The following is a 13415-nucleotide window of genomic DNA, read 5'->3' as shown; positions in this document are numbered from 1 at the left end:
GAGTAAGACTTTTTATCCTTGTACTATACCCATTGTATCATTTCCTCAACCATAATCTCCCCAACCCTGAAATGTCCTGTCTAAATTAGATTGTAAGCTCTTCTGAGCAGGGACTGTCTATTGTATGTTAAAATTACAGCGCTGCGCACACCTTTCAGTTCAGTAGAAATAATAAATAGTAGTAGAGGCGATGCCAGATAGAAATGGGGAGGAGGAAAAGCTGCCTGCTGAAATCTGTCTATATTATTTGTAGCCTAATGGTTAGTGAAGCAGACAGATTCTAGGGAACTGGGTTCGATTCCCTTTGCAGCTCCTTGTGACCCTGGACAAGTCATTTAACATTCCAGCCATTCAGACAACAGCGGGGGCCCAAGAGGGAGCGTGGAAAGCTTTGGTCCTGACTGCCGCGCTCTTCTGACCTCCACGCCGCTGGCTGGGATATAAGAAGAGGAGACAGCTAGTGAGCGAGGAAGGGATTTTGAAAGGTACCAGGGGTGGGGGAACGTTTAAAATACTGTACCTAAAAAGCTCTCTAGGGAGGAATCTTAAAAGGTACCGGGGGTGGGGGGATGTTTAAAATACCGTACATAAAAAGCTCTCTAGGGAGGGATCTTAAAAGGTACCAGGGGGTGGGGGGGGGGGATGTTTAAAATAGCAAGACAGCCATTTAGGGAGGGAAGGATTTTAAAAGGTACCAGGGGTGGGGGTGGGGATGTTTAAAATAAAAAAAGCTGTCTAGGGAGGGATTTTAAAAGGTACCAACGGGGGGTGGGGAGGGGAGGTATGATTTAAAAAAAGGTACGTGGGGGCATGGGGGGATGATTTAAGGTATATGGGGGGTATGGGGCCAGCCTGCCTGTCACTAGGCCACTAGGTATGCCTGCTTGCCACTAGGCCTGCCTTCCCTGTGCCCTGTCTCTGCCCTAGCCTACCACTAGACCACCAGAGGGAATACAGGGTACAGAGCCTGGCAGGAAGGGGGGACAGGATGCAGAGCCTGACAAGGAGTATGGGGTTGGGTACCAAGCCTGGTAGGGAGAATTTGGTTCAGAAAGTTCTTTTTCTTGTTTTCTTCCTCTAAATCTAGGGTGCATCTTATGGTCAGGTGCGTCTTATGGAGCGAAAAATATGTTAACTGGGTAAGGGGGAAGATGAATGGTGGGAGGATATGTCATCATTGGTCCATACCTTTTGTAGTCTCATATGCCTGTGGCCCAGTATAAGATGGCGTTTGACACCTCAGCTCCAGCCCCTTCGGATCCAAACTGGATACACATTCAAAATTAGTGAAGACTTCTTAAAGAAGCGTATCGCAGACTGTGTGTCGTGGCACACTAGTATGCCGCAGCAAGGTTCAGGGCGTGCTATGAGACACCGGTTCTGGCTGACTACCTATAGGACGTGTCTCTTGCAGCGATAAGCGCGTCCTGTAGGCAGTCAGCCAGTGCTAGAACCTCTCCTCCTCTCCTCCCAGGGTTAGAAAACTCAGGGCCGTGGCTGAGAGCCTCTGCACATGCGTGGAGGTCGATGTGATGACATCATATAATGGCATCATGTCAATGTCTGCGCATGTCTGGACGCCCCCCAGCCGTGGTCCAGAGTTTAGTGTGCTGTGGCTTCAAAACGTTTGCGACACACTGACAAACTTCTAACTATGTATTTGTAACTAGGACCTAACTGTATTAATAACTGTACTGAGATCTACCAATCCTAGCAACTCTATTGAATGTCCATGTCAAACTGTCCATTGTAACTTCCTGGGTAACTGACCCAACCACTTGTAATGTAATCCGACCTTGAACTGAATAGGTAAAGGCAGAATAGATAAGCGATTGGGAATTATATACAGTAGTACCTTGGATTACGAGTATAATCCGTTCCAGGAGCATGCTCGTAATCCAAAATGCTTGTTTATTAAAGCGAGTTTCCCCATAGGAAATAATGGAAACTTGCTTTGATGCGTTCCCCCCCCCCCCGAGAACCGGCATTGCTCCCCTCGAAGGCCCCCGCTTGCGATCAGGCACCCCCCCTGCGATCCGGCACCCCCCCTGCCTCGAACCGGCACCCCCCCGACACGATTGGGCACCCCCCCGACACGATCCGACCCCCCCCAACACGATCCGACATCCCTCCGACACAATTGGGCACCCCCCCGCCGCTTCTTACCCTCATCTGGGCACTCTAGAAGATCGGACTCCTCGTCTGCTGGGCCTTGAACATCTGAGCATGCTCAAGGCCTGCGAATTCACGTTCACGTTCAGAACGTGAACTTGCAGGCTCAGATGCTCAAGGCCCAGCAGACGAGGGCCGATCTTCAAGAGTGCCCAGATGAGGGTAAGAAGCGGCGGGGGGGGGGTGCTCAATTGTGCTAGGGGGGTCGGATCGTGTCTGGGGGAAGCCCAATCGTCTCGGGGGGTCGGATCGTGTCAGGGGGGGTGCCCAATCGTCTCGGGGGGTCGGATCGTGTCAGGGGGGGTATCCAATCGTGTCGGGAGGGAGGTCGGATCGTGGCGGGGGGGGTGCCAGTTCGAGGCAGGAGGGGGTGCCAGATCGCAGGGGGGGTGCCGGATTGCGGTGGGGGGTGCTCGTAAATCGAGCCATGCTCGGTTTCCGAGGCACTGATTTTGCAAATGTTTTGCTCGTCTTGCAAAACACTCGCAAACTGGTGCACTCGTAAACCGAGGTACCACTACTTCAAGCATTTCCCTAACCTGATTAAAATAACATTAACATATATGACTCCCACCAAATATTCAAGACATAGATATACTGGAACTAATTCTTAAAAGAACAGAAAAAAAAAAAAAAAATCCAGGCTGTCAGTTACCCTTTGCTTTGTGATTCCATAAATCTGATACGAGTTAGGCTCCTGACTCAGATCCCTACATCCAGATCTACTGAGGTGTAAATTGTGTGACAAGTAGACAAACAAAGCTGCTGTCTCATGTTTCCATCAAAGTAGAAAAGCTTTTGGAAAATTAATCTGCTCCCTTTGACTAGAAAAAGTTACTGCAGTTCCCAACATGATGTAAACGAGGAATGGGAACCACTGGAGAGGGACCACAAAGAATTCAAATAGGAGAACTCCATGGGTCATTTTTCAGACACGATCTTTAAAACTGCTATTCATACTAGTAGCATTTGTATAAAGTACAAATCTCTGCGAGGAAAAACTTCAGAGAAAAGCTTTCAGTGGAGAACAAAAAGAAAATAGCTCCCAATGTAATAAAATATAGAATTCTATATAATTTCACAGTATGAATGCTTGGCAGCAATGTTGAGTTTGCCAAACTCAGTGTACAATGGCTATAGAACGTCTACATCCCCTTGAATGACTCACTGACATAACAATGTGAAAAGCAGGCTTGCTTTTAAATAAATTTCCACCCCCACCCAGCAAAATACCACACTCCACATCTTTTGAAGGAAAAATGTTTTATTAGGGAACAAAGAAAAAGAAAAAAAAAAACCAAACCAAAAATTAAACTAAAATCCAACAACTGCATCCCTTGCATTCATTCCCAATCAGTGACTTGGTGGAAGCACCTTTGGTAGCACTTACAGCCACGTCTGCTGAGCTCTATCACACCAAATTTAAACACCTAGATATGTCAGTATTAGACCACTCTTCTAAAACTGTTCATGCTCTGTCAAATTTCTTGAGAAGCACTGATGGACAGACACCCAGCAAACTTCTAATCATACCACAGATTTTCAAACTTCAGCTCAGCAACCCTTGGCTTACAAGACTGGAGGCTATCAACTAACTCAATCTAAAAGCACCCAACACTCACATATCCTGTTTGGACAGCCGCTGGCTGTCATGGACCTCAATGATGGCTAAGGTCCATGACAGCTGACAGCCATCCAAAAGGTTACATGAGTGTTATGAGTTATTAGGTTGAGTTGAAAGATTTTCAATCCAAGTCAAATCTGATTTGACTAATCAAGGACAGCTACCTTCCTTCCTTAGCCATTCCTTTGTAACTTTGTGTGTGTGTACTTCAGATCATTATGGCAAAAGATGAACTTCTGACCTACTAGAGAATGACATAGGATCAAAGTTTGTCCCCATGGGCTCTATCTTGATTGCAGTCCCATCCCTCCAGATTCTGTCCTCAAGTGCACAAGCCTTCAACATGTATGATTTTATATTTAAATCTTTCTATTAAATTATAAAAAGGAACAATATTCTGTACAACTGTTTATAAATCACAAATAGAGCCTTCTCTTTTGATCTGGTTTTGGTACATAGAAACATAGAAGATGACGGCAGAAAAGGGCTACAGCCCATCAAGTCTGCCCACTCTGCTTACCCACCCCCTGTCTATGCCCTAATGACCCAATTTCCTTATCTTGACCCTCGTAGGGATCCCACATGGGTATCCCATTTATTCTTAAAGTCTGGCACGCTGTCTGCCTCGATCACCTGCACTGGAAGCTTGTTCCAATGATCAACCACTCTCTCTGTGAAGAAATACTTTCTGGTGTCGCCATGAAATTTTCCGCCCCTGAGTTTGAGCGGGTGCCCTCTTGTGGCCGAGGGTCCCTTGAGAAAGAAAATATCATCTTCCACTTCGACACGTCCCTTGAGGTACTTAAATGTTTCGATCATGTCTCCCCTCTCCCTACGTTCCTCGAGAGTGTAGAGCTGCAATTTGTTCAGTCTCTCTTCGTACGAGAGACCCTTGAGCCCCAAGATCATCCTGGTGGCCATCCGTTGAACCGATTCAATTCTGCGCACATCTTTACTGTAATGTGGCCTCCAGAATTGCACATAGTACTCCAGATGAGGTCTCACCATGGCCCTGTACAACGGCATTATGACTTCAGGCTTTCGGCTGACGAAACTTCTATTGATACAACCCAATATCTGCCTTGCCTTAGATGAAGCCTTCTCCACTTGATTGGCAGTTTTCATGTCTGCACTGATGATTACTCCTAAATCTCGTTCTGCTGAAGTCCTAGTTAAAGTTTCTCCATTCAAGAAGTACGTCCTGCATGGATTTCCGCTTCCGAGGTGCATGACCTTACATTTCTTAGCATTGAAGCCTAGCTGCCAGGTTGAGGACCAACTTTCCAATGTAAGCAGGTCCTGCGCCATATAATTCTGTAAACTGCATTCACTTACTATATTACATAGTTTGGCGTCATCGGCGAATAGTGTTATTTTACCTTGAAGCCCTTGAGTCAGATCCCCTATGAATATGTTGAAAAGGAGTGGACCCAGGACCGAGCCCTGCGGCACTCCACTGGTCACCTCCGATGTTTTAGAGAGGGTACCATTAACCACCACCCTCTGAAGTTTGCCACTCAGCCAATCATTGACCCATGCAGTTAGTGTCTCTCCTAACCCCATCGATTCCATCTTGCTTAGCAGCCTGCGGTGTGGGACACTGTCAAAAGCTTTACTGAAGTCCAGGTACACGATGTCCAAAGACTCTCCCAAGTCCAACTTTCTTGTTACCCAGTCAAAGAAGCTGATGAGATTGGATTGGCAGGACCTACTCTTGGTGAATCCATGTTGACTGGGATCCCGAAGATTCCCTTCATTCAAGATCGTGTCCAATTTGCTTTTAATTAGTGTTTCCATGAGTTTGCACACTATTGATGTGAGACTCACCGGTCTATAATTCGCAGCCTCTGCCCTGCAACCCATTTAATGCAGAGGAACGACATTAGCTAATTTCCAGTCCAGGGGAACTTTCCCCTTAATTAGGGAGAGATTGAATAGCTCAGCCAACAGTTTCGCCAGGACATTGCTCAATTCTCTGAGCACTCTTGGGTGCAAATTGTCTGGTCCCATGGCTTTGTTCACCTTGAGTCTTGCCAGTTCACTGTAAACTTCACCTGGTGTGAACTCAAAATTCTGAAACGGGTCTTCTGTGCTTTGTGTTGCCTTCAACTGCGGACCATGTCCCGGTGCCTCACAGGTGAAGACTGAGCAGAAGTATTCATTCAGTAGTTCGGCTTTATCGGAATCTGCTTCCACGTAACTTCCGTCCGGTCTTCTAAGGCGTACTATCCCGCCTGTGTTCCTTTTTCTGTCACTAATATACCTGAAGAAGGATTTGTCCCCCTTTTTAATGTTTTTTGCCAGAATTTCTTCCACTCGAAGTTTTGCCTCCCTAACTGCCATTTTGACCGCTGTAGACCTGGTCCTATATTCTACTTTTGCCTCTCTTTTCTCCGTGCGCTTGTAGGAGAGAAACGCTTTTTTCTTCTCCTTAATGAGGTGCGAGATCTCCGCGGTGAACCATTGGGGTTTATTGTTTCTTTGTCGTTTATTTACTGATTTATTTACTGGTACAACCTTCTCAATTCAGATGCCAGTGTTTTTACATCATATGGGAGGATAATTGGCCTGTCTTTCTGACATGGTTGCAGAAGAAAACCTAAACGGTATAGTGGATGAACAGGAAAATAAGTGTCTATTAAATGTTGGAAATGCCCCTTGATGCCATCAACAATTCATGAATCTGTTGCAGCATATGATGGAAGGACATTGAAGGTTGTCTGATCAGCAGGCAAGACTCTTGTTGCCACAACAAAGGCAGACAAAACACAAATTATGTCATTTAAAAGAAATGAATTTCAATCTAAAGGCAGCTACTGCAGTTTTATTTATTAAATCATCATATTCAGTTGTCAGTTGTTTAAGATGTGTTAAGTTTTTATATATTGATACTAGCATTTTACAGATGCTGTTCCATCTACTTGGAACAGCATGTTTAAGGCTTGTCTCCCACACCCATGAGTTCTCTCCCTAAACCCATCTCGTCCCTGCCCCCAAAGGTTATCCATGGATCCCTATTCCCATGTCATTCTCTATCAGTTTCAACCTGTTTGCAGAGAGCAGGTGATTATCCTCTAGAACAGGGGTAGGCAATTCCGGTCCTCGATAACCACAACCCAATTGGGATTTTAAGATTTCCACAACGAATACGCACAAGATTAATTTGCACGGACTGCTTCCATTAAACCAATAAAACCCAGCATCACAGAGCCATGCGCCCACCACCCCCCTCCCCCCGTGCCTCTTCTTCATTACATTCAATTTTGCAATGCATTTCTGAAGTACTTCCAAAATATTTTGGTTATTTAGAAGAGGAAACAGTAAGAGTGTGCTACAAAACCACATAAACCAAGGTGGTCTACTCATTAGCAGTTGTATGGGTTCAAGATATTTCATCATGATCAACGTAATAGAGTACAGTACTCCCCCGATATTCAAGGGGGTTCCGTTCCAGGAACCCCCGCGAATCTTGAAAAACTGCGAATACGGTTTTTCGTGGGGGAGACTGGAGAGGGCAGCGGGAGAGGGCTGCATGTCAAAGCAGCTCCTGATTGAATAAGGCCTGACTTAGTGCAGGAAGAGGCGGTCGGAGCATACAGAGAGTGATTTCCTGCACTCGCCGGCACTCCGGCTGCCCTCTCCTGCCTCTCCAGCTGTCCTCTCCTCGTCAGCGGTTCGCGGTCGGAAAATACCGCAAATGACCAGGACTACAAACCGCCGACCGTGAAAGACCGGGGGAACACTATATACCATGGTTTAAAATTCAAGGAACTACAATATAGACTCTTTCCATATAAACATCTACTGGATCTGATGAACATCTAAGGTAACATCACATTCTCCTTTTAAGCCTATTTCACGCATTCCTGCAACACAAACAAAGAACTAGGATATGGAATGACGTTTCTTTCTTTATAGGTATGCAAGTTGGATGCATACCTTCTTGCTAATCATATTGAGGGATACGGGAAATCCGGGTCTCCATAAAGGAGTACCTAAACGGGCCTCCGCGTGTGCGGATTGCCGGACTAGATGGACCTAGGTCTGATCTGGCGAAGGTGTTTCTTATGTTGCTTATGTTAGATCATATTCAGAACTGGTGAAGCCATGAAAAATTCAACTGGGGAAATGAGAGTTAGGTGGAGAACAGTTGCCAAAGGTTCAGCACATTGTTCCAGCATTCTACTTACATCGATCATTCTTCTGCATGGTCTTTTCTCAGCCTGAATGTATAATCTGTGGATCAATAGAGAGATGGATTACTCAAGACACTTCATATTTATACTTTTATACTGAAGCCAGTTTATACAAAGCATTTTGGGTGCATCTATTTTTCAATGTATAGCTATTATAACTATGCAGAATTTTATTTCAGCAAGTATATAAATAATACAGTATTATATATATAACTAAATGCAGACACACTGCTTGAAGGAAAAAAAATTACACCACATGACTCAGGATTTTAGTATTAAACTTCACACTTTATTGTCATTCCCCATTCATTTTCTCAGCAAAGACGGCTACTTTATGATAAGTTGCTAACTTAGAGTGAGACATACTTTGATGCACTACCACATTAATGCATTTTATTAATAGGTACCACTACAACAAATGAGACCTACAGTAAATAATGTCCATTAATGCACGTTAGCATGCATGGACGTTTGTGCACATTAGTAAGTCTAGCCTTTAGTTTTCTAATGGGTATGCAAATATAACAGCAGTGTAATTTAGATAATGCAGTGTATTCAAACAGAACAATATTTATAAATGTAATACTTTAGCACTATAAATGAAGCCATAGATAAAACTGTGTACATGTTCAGCATGCAAGTTGCACAGGTACATCACCAATTTTCCAGCAATGGATGGTCCGGCACTTCTTTTAGGCCGGTGGCAAGCAGCATCTGCAACCTGCTGCTCGCGCCAGCCTGGGCTCTCCCCCCTCCCACTGACGTGACCTCCTGGTACTGCGACCAGGAAGTGACATTAAAGGAACAACCAAAGCCGGCATGAGCAGCAGGTTGCAACATTCTATGTCCAGTACTAAAGTAAATGCTTTTCTCCCCAGAACACAAGTTTTCATAACCCAGGAACGCTGGCCCTTCCCCTGTACCCCCAATGCAACACCTCCCTGGAGTCAAATTAATAGTTTGCTGTATGATGCGTTCTACGTACTGTCTACAAATAGACCGAATTCTTGAGCACACCCACAAAGCATGAAGAAAGGAGTCAGAAGCAACCCAACACTTCAAACCCATTTGAAACAATCTAGAAGAAGAAATTATCTTCGCCTTTCTTGTGTAGAGTTCGTTACATCTGGATATATCCATATTTTCCAACAACAATGGGAAAGGCACCTGTCGTTGGATGGGGCCGAGTGTCACATCAGTGTCTCCCATAGCTGCTGCTTCAAGAGGCTCAGCAGGAGCATCCGGCATCGATATTCGGGAGAATGCTTCCACGATGGACACTTGGCTCTAGAAAAGACTAATTTGAGGAGGGAAAGTCTTTCTACTTTCTTTTTCGTTTCTTGCCCATTTCCACAATGAAAGAAAATGGAGGCTTGTGTGGTTAAGGCAGAGCTTACAGCAGGGGTGTCAAAGTCCCTCCTCGAGGGCCGCAATCCAGTGGGGGTTTTCAGGATTTCCCCAATGAATAGGGGTGAGACCTATTAGCCTACAATGAAAGCAATGCATGCAAATAGATCTCATGCATATTCATTGGGGAAATCCTGAAAACCTGACTGGATTGTGGCCCTCGAGGAGGGACTTTGACATCCTTGGTTTACAGGAATAGGGCAGGGATAGGGACAGCAGCAAAACTCACGGGGACGGGATGGGGGAAATTGAGTTCCTGCGGGGATGGGGATGAATTTACACGGTGCCAAGCCTGAGATTTTAATATACCCGTCTAATTCTTTCCTAGTCGATTTGTGGTTCTTTGTCTGATACTATATTACATCATTTGTAAACTGCTTTAAAATTCTACTTTTAGTATTTAAAACTTTATCCACAAACGAACCCCAATTTATAAACAGGATTCTTATTCCATATACCGTATTTTCACGCATATAACGCGCGCGTTATACGCGTTTTTACCTACCGCGCATACCCCTCGCGCGTTATACGCGTAAGCGCGGTATACAAAATTTTTTTTACATATTTCCCACCCCGCCCGACGCCCGATTCACCCCCCCCAGCAGGACCGCTCGCACCCCCACCCCGAACGACCGCTCGCACGCGCTCCCACCCGCACCCGCATCCACGATCGGAGCAAGAGGGAGCCCAAGCCCTCTTGCCCGGCCGACTCCCCAACTCCCCGACAATATCGGGCCAGGAGGGAGCCCAAACCCTCCTGGCCACGGCGACCCCCTACCCCTACCCCGCACTACATTACGGGCAGGAGGGATCCCAGGCCCTCCTGCCCTCGACGCAAACCTCCCTCCCTCCAACGACCGCCCCCCTCCAAGAACCTCCGACTGCCCCCCCCAGCCGACCCGCGACCCCCCTGGCCGACCCCCACGACACCCCCACCCCCCTTCCCCGTACCTTTGGTAGTTGGCCGGACAGACGGGTGCCAAACCCGCCTGTCCGGCAGGCAGCCAACGACGGAATGAGGCCGGATTGGCCCATCCGTCCCAAAGCTCCGCCTACTGGTGGGGCCTACGGCGCGTGGGCCAATCAGAATAGGCCCTGGAGCCTTAGGTCCCACCTGGGGGCGCGGCCTGAGGCACATGGGCCCAACCCGACCATGTGCCTCAGGCCGCGCCCCCAGGTGGGACCTAAGGCTCCAGGGCCTATTCTGATTGGCCCACGCGCCTTAGGCCCCACCAGTAGGCGGAGCTTTGGGATGGATGGGCGGGGCAGTGCACGGAAAGTCAGGGAGGGTGAACGGATAGTCGGGACAGCGCACGGAGAGTCGGGGAGGGCGAAAGGAGAGTCGGGGTGGCCAGAGGAGAGTCGGGGCGGGCGAAAGGACAGTCGGGCAGCATGCACGGTATACCCGTGAGCGCGGTATACAAAAGTTTTTGTACATAAAATCGTGGTTTCTGCGCGCTATACCCGTGTGCGCGTTTTACACGGGTGCGCGTTATCTGCATGAAAATACGGTAACTCTTCTCGCCCCCTTCGTTCATCGACCCAAGGTCTCCTGGTAGTCCCTTCTTTAAAAGTGATCGGCACTAGACGACATGATATATTTTCAATAGTAGCCCCCCAAGTCTGGAATTCTCTTCCTCAATATATAAGAGACGAAAAAGATATTAGCCGTTTTAAAATTAATCTAAAAACTTTCCTGTTTAAAGATGCTTTTACCCTCTGAATGGAATAGTCACAGTGCAGTAGACCCTTTATCAAAAATAAAAAAATAAAAAAAGATACCCTTCCTAATGTTTTTTTCCCTCTATTGTTTCCCTGTTTTTAAAATTATTAATATTGTAACCTTATCCCCTCTTCCCTCCACATCCGGTTATGTCCTGTTGGTCTGTAGGTCTAACCCCTTTTTCGATTTGTCATTATCATTCTTTTGTATTTTAATGTATGCATACATTTGGATTTTAATGTAATTCGCTTAGTATTTCACGTATAAGCGATTCATCAAATTTCTAATAAACTTGAAACTTAATTTCTAATAAACTTGCTTTGTTTGTGAAAAGCAATATATCAATAAACATAAGCTCAGTTTTTATTCAAAGCCTCTCACATTTACATTCAATAGGTCATAAAGTTAAGCTTATATTGAGAGCTATTGGATTGGGTGGAAAGGAGTCGAATTGGTTTTCAGGTTTTAGGGGTTTTTTTTTATGCCACTGACTGTATATTTATTAGTCATTTTCATAAACATATTAAGTATACACTTGTACAGAAAGACGGAGCTAATCGAAGAATATAAATTTCCTATGTAGATTAACCACAATCAAAATAAAATAAACATTAAACTCCACCTCAAGTCCTCAAATCATAAATCCAAGAAGTAGAGCAGCGAGCCTACTGAAATAGATCATAGAAATATAAAGAAAGGGAAACAGGGATACAATCAACTGAAGGAAGTGACCAAATTAAACACTGAGCACACATGTCGTTGTCCCAACTTTCAGGTGTGCAGCTGACAAAAAGGTTGTCAGTTGTGTAGGATCAAAGAAAACATATTTTTGCTTTTGATACAATATCACACATTTACATGGGTGACGTAGAAAGAAGGAAGCTCCAAGAGCAATAACTCCCGGTTTCAAAATAAAAAATTCACGTCGACGTTTCTGGGTATCTCGTGCCAGATCCGGGAACATTTGTATTCTAAATCCCAAGAATTCTTTTAACTTATTTTTAAAAAGTCTTAACAACCAGTTTTTATCTGGTGCCAAGGCAACAGTAAGAAGTAAAGTTGCAGGTGTCGCTATTTCCTTATCTGACTGTTCCAACATCAACGAAACATTTAAGTCCTGTTGAACCTCTTGTGGTGTCTGTGGTTTTTGATATTGTCCTTCGTCTCTTCGTATGGGCAAATAGTAGACCTGAGTAAACGGTGGAAGCAAATCTTCTGATATGCCCAATATTTCAATCATATACCATTTTATCATATCTCTCGGAAGTACATAAGAACATAGAACATAAGTATTGCTCCTGTCGGGTCAGACCAGAGGTCCATCGTGCCCGGCAGTCCGCTCACGCGGCGGCCCCTCAGGTCCATGATCTGATAGTGCTCATAACCTAAAACTCTCTTACCCTTTTCGCTTAATGTCTTGTAAAGTAACCCTCTATCTGTACCCTGCAATCCCCTTCGCTTCCAGGAAGTCATCCAGTCCCTTTTTGAACCCCAGTATTGTACTCTGTCCTATCACCTCACTTGGAAGTGCGTTCCAGGTGTCCACCACCCTCTGAGTGAAGAAGAACTTCCTTGCATTCGTTTTGAATCTGTCTCCTCTCAGTTTTTCTGAATGACCTCTTGTTTTTGTTGTCCCCGCTAGTCTAAAGAATCTGCCCCTCTCCACCTTCTCTGTGCCTTTCATGATTTTATAAGTCTGTATCATGTCTCCTCTCAGTCTCCGCTTTTCCAGGGTAAAGAGCCCTAGTTTGTCTAACCTTTCGGCATATGAAAGGTTCTCCATTCCCTTTATCATCCTTGTTGCTCTCCTCTGGACCCTCTCAAGTATCGCCATGTCTTTCTTAAGGTACGGTGACCAGTATTGGACGCAGTATTCCAGATGTCGGCGCCATATTGTTGCCACTCTAGGAAAATTAATTAGTCTGAGATTATTATTACGAGAGAGGTTATCCAAAGCTTCCAATTTTCTTCTCATATATATATTATCTCTCATTAGTATTTCAGTAATTTGTTTAGTGGCATCTTTTGAGTCTTTGAGGTCCTGCATGTCAGTTTGTAAACTTTTAATATATGTTTCATGGGTTGAGGGGTGGTAGACTCAAGAGCAATGTAAGGGAATTCTTCTTTACGGAGAGGGTGGTGGTTGCCTGGAATGCACTCCCGAGAGAGGTGGTGGAAAGGAAAACGGTGACGGAGTTCAAAAATGCATGGGATGAACACAGAGGATCTAGAATCAGAAAATAATACTAAATATTGAAGAACTAAGGCCAGTAATGGGCAGACTTGCATGGTC

General features: G+C 45.4%; 1 protein-coding gene across 4 annotated transcripts in view; it reads right to left on the bottom strand.

The window, feature by feature from the left end:
* The window catches only part of PEAK1 (pseudopodium enriched atypical kinase 1), a 238044-nt gene that overhangs the window by 121267 nt on the left and 103362 nt on the right, over nt 1-13415 (bottom strand). For all 4 annotated transcript variants that reach the window (XM_033920743.1, XM_033920741.1, XM_033920742.1 and 1 more), the window contains exon 2: nt 7987-8032. The gene's annotated coding sequence lies outside the window, so the exon portion shown is untranslated. The remainder of the gene's footprint in view (nt 1-7986; nt 8033-13415) is intronic.

This window comes from Geotrypetes seraphini, chromosome 14 (assembly GCF_902459505.1).
Source record: "Geotrypetes seraphini chromosome 14, aGeoSer1.1, whole genome shotgun sequence".
In the NCBI taxonomy this organism is placed as follows: Eukaryota; Metazoa; Chordata; class Amphibia; order Gymnophiona; family Dermophiidae; genus Geotrypetes; species Geotrypetes seraphini.
The sequence above is the reverse complement of the archived record's forward strand: the minus strand, read 5'-3'. Positions and strand labels throughout refer to the sequence as shown.